The sequence below is a fragment of the Eumetopias jubatus genome, unplaced genomic scaffold (genome assembly GCF_037043125.1).
Source record: "Eumetopias jubatus isolate StellerSeaLion01/CBP00866 unplaced genomic scaffold, mEumJub1_p1.0 scaffold_10, whole genome shotgun sequence".
In the NCBI taxonomy this organism is placed as follows: domain Eukaryota; kingdom Metazoa; phylum Chordata; class Mammalia; order Carnivora; family Otariidae; genus Eumetopias; species Eumetopias jubatus.
The window spans coordinates 57,738,497-57,744,413 of record NW_028274816.1 but is presented as its reverse complement, the minus strand read 5'-3'; the positions used below and the strand labels follow the sequence as shown (position 1 = coordinate 57,744,413).

The 5,917-nt window shown below is 37.6% G+C and overlaps 1 pseudogene; it reads right to left on the bottom strand.

The window, feature by feature from the left end:
- Nucleotides 1-1,846: 1,846 nt before the first annotated feature.
- LOC114199514 (replication protein A 14 kDa subunit pseudogene) lies at nucleotides 1,847-2,195 on the bottom strand (annotated as a pseudogene).
- Between the last annotated feature and the right edge of the window lie 3,722 nt (nucleotides 2,196-5,917).

The following is a 5,917-nucleotide window of genomic DNA, read 5'->3' as shown; positions in this document are numbered from 1 at the left end:
TTCAACAGAAAGCAAGATAACCTATTCATTTGGTCCAATTTACTAAATGTCATAGCTCAATGGAAGGTTTCAAGCAGGGCACTTTTAGTATTTAATCACACTGAGTTTTCGGTGTAACAGGACTGATCCCTTCTCTGGTGTTTAATACAACAGTATGTTATTGGTGCTAGCCGATGTCCCTCCTAAATTTCAGTTGAATTTCAGTTCAATTGAATTTAGTAGGAATTATTGTCACTTCTAAAATAAAAACCTTTACTATAAGCAGCTATGGCAATATCGCTTAAGTAATTTGCAGAGTATTTGGGGATGATAAAAGTTGAAATTTAAGGTTATATTAATTTAAAATAAATTTTTTTGGTATAATTTACAATCTAACTGAATTTGGAATTAGTTTATTTCCTCACTGAAGGTAATGAGTTAAGCCTAACTGGCTATACAGTTCATCACAGTTATTCTGCATCACCCTCTATCTACACTTGGCCACTTCCCTCCCTATCCAACCCCCAAATTACTTGGTGATAAACAGAAATTCTACCATAAGGAAAATGACAGTTGAAAGGAAGAAAAAAGTTAAATGATTCCAATAACTTTTAATGATCATGTATCTCTTGTTTAGCATTAGTAAATGCTCAGTTTTAAAATCCCCCCAAAGAGATACTTCTCAAATTACAGGAGATGTACGGCTCTGTTTGTTCTTTTAATTCATCAAAATGTATTTTTTTAAGTAGACTCCAGACCCAGCACAGAGCCCAACACAGGGCTCCAACTCATGACTGTGAGATCAAGACGTGCTGAGTAGGCCACTCAACCAACTGAGCCACCCAGGTGCCCGTCATCAGAATCATTTCTTGTGGGGACTGTCAAAAAGTAATTAATATGGCATATTGTGAGGTAGCGAGTAAATCTTTTTTTCTTTTTTTAAAGATTTTATTTATTTATTTGAGAGACAGAGAGTGCGAGTGAGAGAGTACAAGCAGTGGGAGCAGCAGAGAGAGAGGGAGAAGCAGACTTCCCACCAAGCAGGGAGTCTGATGCAGGGCTGGATCCCAGAACCCAGGGATCATGACTTGAGCCGAAGGCAGCCGCTTAACGACTGAGCCACCCAGGTGCCCCGCAAGTAAATCTTTAATACAGTTGACACAAGGTTTCATTTGGTGGGTCGAAGACCTGACCTTGTTTGTGCTTGAATACATGTCTAAACGAGTAAGAATGAATTGACCAATAGTATGTACCATTTTAATTTTTATTAATAAAACAGAAAACCAAGTTTGTGCTTGAATACATGTCTAAACGAGTGAAATTTCAAGTTTGTGCTTGAATACATGTCTAAACGAGTAAGAATGAATTGACCAATAGTATGTACCATTTTAATTTTTATTAATAAAACAGAAAACCAAGTTTGTGCTTGAATACATGTCTAAACGAGTGAAATTCCAAGTTTGTGCTTGAATACATGTCTAAACGAGTAAGAATGAATTGACCAATAGTATGTACCATTTTAATTTTTATTAATAAAACAGAAAACCAAACTCAGAGTTTGATTTGTCCTTGTATCTAGTCTGACCGTATACTGTAGAAAGGATTCTTTATACAGAGGACTTAGAAGAGAACTGTCAATACATCAGTTCCATCAAAAACTGCTGACTGGAATATCTAAAATTAGGTAAATGAAATTTTAAAAAAGAGCAAATTAAAGATTAGTAAAAGGTGAAAGATTTATACGATCTGAAGAGAAACCAGAGTATATCAAATTAAAGATTAGAAACTATAGCACTCTCTCCCTCAAAAATCAGGATCCTTCTTTCATAGTCTTCAAGGTAGCTCATTCACATTCATAAAAAATTAATCAAGGTCGATTATATTGCACAATTCCCAAAGGAAAAAGACTGAGGGAACTCATGGGTAATTTTCACAGTTTCACTGTAAAGTTCAAGATCAAAAGGATGGCTGGTTATCTTCTTTTAAAACTGGACATAAGACACACACATTATAGTTGCTTTGGCTCTTAGTCTTCCAACTAATTCCATGATTCCAGAGATTTCTTCATCATGGGGCTCTATCATTTCAGCAGTTCCATTTTTTCCCAGTGGATGAATCTTTTCCAAACTCCGAGCAAAGCAAATGTGCCAGTTGATGAACTGAGCTAGAATGTTGGCATTGATGCATGACTTGAGCAACTCTATCACATCCACCATGATTGTGATGCAAGATGTAGCGGGGTTGAGTAGGGTTTTAAAAATATTTTATTTGTTGCTAGAAAGTTGAGTAGACATTCCCTAAATGATTTCTATTAGTACTTTTCTGTGCTTAAAACTGGGCCATTTCTATCCTAATTATTACTTTGCTTGATATCTTAGTTGACTGATTTTTTTTTTTTTTTTTTTAGGAAGAGTGCTTGTGCATTAAGATCCAAATGTTTCTTTCTTTTTATTTGTCTTTGAATGAAGACAGATTAGTTCTACATTGCTTCTGGTCTAAAATTTATGCGGCATTACATTTCTTTTTGTATTGCTGTTGATCGTCTGATTCTTGGTGTAGAATGCTCTTCACAGATCTTAAGCTTGAAGGCTTGCTAACTAGATTTATATTACTGTTGAGTAATTTAGGTGTCTGATGGAGAGGAGAGGGGGGTGGGACCATGACTAGACTTAACGCTTCATTTCTGTAATGTTTCCCAATGTTTTGCCTTTTAACTAAAGATAATTGTGCCAGAGGCTGGTTTCTTTCTTTCTTTTTTTTTTTTTTTTAAGATTTTATTTATTTATTTGACAGAGAGAGACACAGAGAGAGAGGGAACACAAGCAGGGGGAGTGGGAGAGGGAGAAGCAGATCTCCCATGGAGCAGGGAGCCTGATGCTGGGCTTGAGCCCAGGACCCTGGGATCAGGACCTGAGCCAAAGGCAGACGCTTAACAACTGAGCCACCCAGGCGCCCCTGGAGGCTGGTTTCTTTACCTATTTTTTTCTTTATCTGTGAACACTGTGGTTCAAATTAATGCTCCGTCTTAATGCTATGGTAGCACAGTTTGTCTCAGGGAGAGACTTATTAACTCATTCACTTTTTCTTTGGAGTAGCTCGCACATCTTTGCACCCTCTGGGACACAGCTTTTGGAAGCTGTTGGTTAACTGGAGCAGAAGGGCTCTGGAGAGGGATTGTTTTTATTTCTCCGCCAAGCTGCCAAAATTATAACTTATTTCCTAAAACATTGAACAACTTCATCAGGAAGGATAGATGTGAATTAATCCCTTAGTGACTACAGTTTGGTTCTATCTATTGCGTACATAGCAGAATTTTCTCCATTTTATTTATTTATTTGAGAGAGAATGAGAGAGAAAGAGCATGAGATGGGGGAGGGTCAGAGGGAGAAGCAGACTCCCCGCTGAGCAGGGAGCCCAATGTAGGACTTGATACCAGGACTCCGGGATCATGACCTGAGCCAAAGGCAGACACTTAACTGACTCAGCCACCCAGGTCCCTCAGATATCCTCATGTTTTAAAATATTTTAAAATCATTTACTTGTTTTTTGAGGGGGCCATGGGGAGATGGTGGGTAAGTGTGGATATTGGTGTTCACGTAACTAGGTCTCCTAGAAGGCACTTCCTTTTGTTTTGATGGTAAATGGTAGGAGTGGCAGGGAGCTTGCCAGTATTTTTTTTTTCATGTGTAAGACTTTATTTTTTAAGGGCAGTATTAGGTTCACAGCAAAATTGAGAGGAAGACACAGAGAGTTCTGATAACACCCCCTGCGCCCATGCATGCATAACCTCCCATTAAGAACCTCCACCACCAGAGTGGTACACTTGTTACGGTTGATGAAGCTACATTGACACATTAGAATCACTCCCAAGTGCATAATTTACATTAGAGTTCGCTCTTGGTGTTCTTCATTCTATGGGTTTGGACAAATGTATAATGACATGTGTCCACCATAATAGTATGATACAGAGCTTTTCACTGCCTTAAAAATCCTCTGTGTTCCACCTGTTCATCCCTCCCTCAGAAACCTCTGGCAATTACTGATCTTTTTACTGTCTCTGTATTTTTTCCTTTTTTAGAATGTCATATAGTTAGAATCATACAATATTTAGCATTTATGGGTTGGGCTTATTTCACTTAGTAATATGCATTTAGGTTTTCTCTATTTTCAGGCTTGATAGCTCACTTCTTTGTAGTGCTGAATAATATTCCACTTGGTTGTACCACAATTTATCCAATATAAGGAATGACATCTTGGTTGTTTCCAAGTTTTGGCAATTATGAATAAAGCTACTGTATATTCATGTGCAGGTTTTTGAGTGGGCATTAGTTTCAGCTTTCTAGGATAACTACCAAGGAGCACAATTTCTGGACGATATGATAAGAATATGTTTAGTTTTGTAAGAGACTGCCAGACTGTTTTCTAGAGTAGCTGTACCATTTTGCATTTCCACCAGCAATGAATGAGAGTTCCTTTTGCTTCACATCCTTGTAAGTATTTGGTGTTATTAGTGCTTTGGATTTGGTAATTCTAATAGGTGTGTAGTGCTATCTCGTTGTTTGAGTTTGCATTTCCCTGATGACATATGTGTGGAGCATCTTTTCATACTGCTATCTGAATATCTTCTTTGGTGAGGTGTCTATTAAGGTCTTTGGCCCATTTTTTTTAAACCATTTTTTTTTTTTAAGATTTTATTTATTTATTTGACAGAGAGAGACACAGTGAGAGAGGGAACCACAAGCAGGGGGAGTGGGAGAGGGAGAAGCAGACTTCTTGCAGAGCAGGGAGCCCAATGCGGGGCTCGATCCAAGGACCCTGGGATCATGACCTGAGCCGAAGGCAGACGCTTAATGACTAAGCCCCTTGGCCCATTTTTTAATCAGGTTGTTTGTTTTCTTATTGTTGAGTTTTAAGAGTTCTTTACATATTTTAGATAACACTCCTTTATCAGATATATCTTTTCCAAATATTTTCTCTTAGTCTGTGACTTATCTTCCCATTCTTTTGATAGCATCTTTCACAGAGCAGGATTTTAGTTTCAGTGAAGTCTGGGTTATCAATTATTTCTTTGATGGATTGTACCTTTGAATTTGTATCTGAAAAGTCGTTGCCATATAGTCAAGGTCATCTAGATTTTCTCCTATATTATCTTGTAGAAGTTTTATAGTTTTGCATTTTACACTTAGGTCTGTGATCTATTTTGAGTTAATTTTTGTGAAGTGTGTAAAGTCTGTGTCTAATTCTTTCTTTGCCTGTGGGTATTCAGTTGTTTCAGCACCACTTGTTGAAAAGACAGTCTTTGCTCCATTGAATTGCCTTTGCTCCTTTTTCAAAGACTAATTGTCTGTGTTTATATGGACGACTATACTCTATTCTGTTCCATTGATCTATTTGTCTACCCTTTTGTCAATACCTTATTTCTTCATTATGGTAACTTTATAGTAGGTATTGAAGTCAGGTAATGTCAGTCCTCCAACTTTGTTCTTCTTCAATATCATATTGTTTATTCTGGGTCTTTTGCCTCTCCACATAAGTTTATTTATTTTTTAAGATTTTACTTATTTATTTGACAGAGAGAGACACAGCGAGAGAAGGAACACAAGCAATGGGAGTGAGAGAGGGAGAAGCAGCAGCAGGGAGCCCGATGTGGGGCTTGATCCCAGGACGCTGGGATCATGACCTGAGCTGAAGGCAGATGCTTAATGACTGAGCCACCCAGGCGCCCCTCCACATAAGCTTTAAAATCACTTTGTCAATATCCACAAAATAACTTGCTGGAATTTTGCTTGGGATTACATTGAATCTATAGATGAAGTTGGGAAGTACTGATCTTTTAACAATATTGAGTCATCCTATCCATAAACATCGAATATTTCTCCATTTATGTAGTTATTTGATTTTATTCATCAGAATTTTTTAGTTTTCTTCACATAGATTT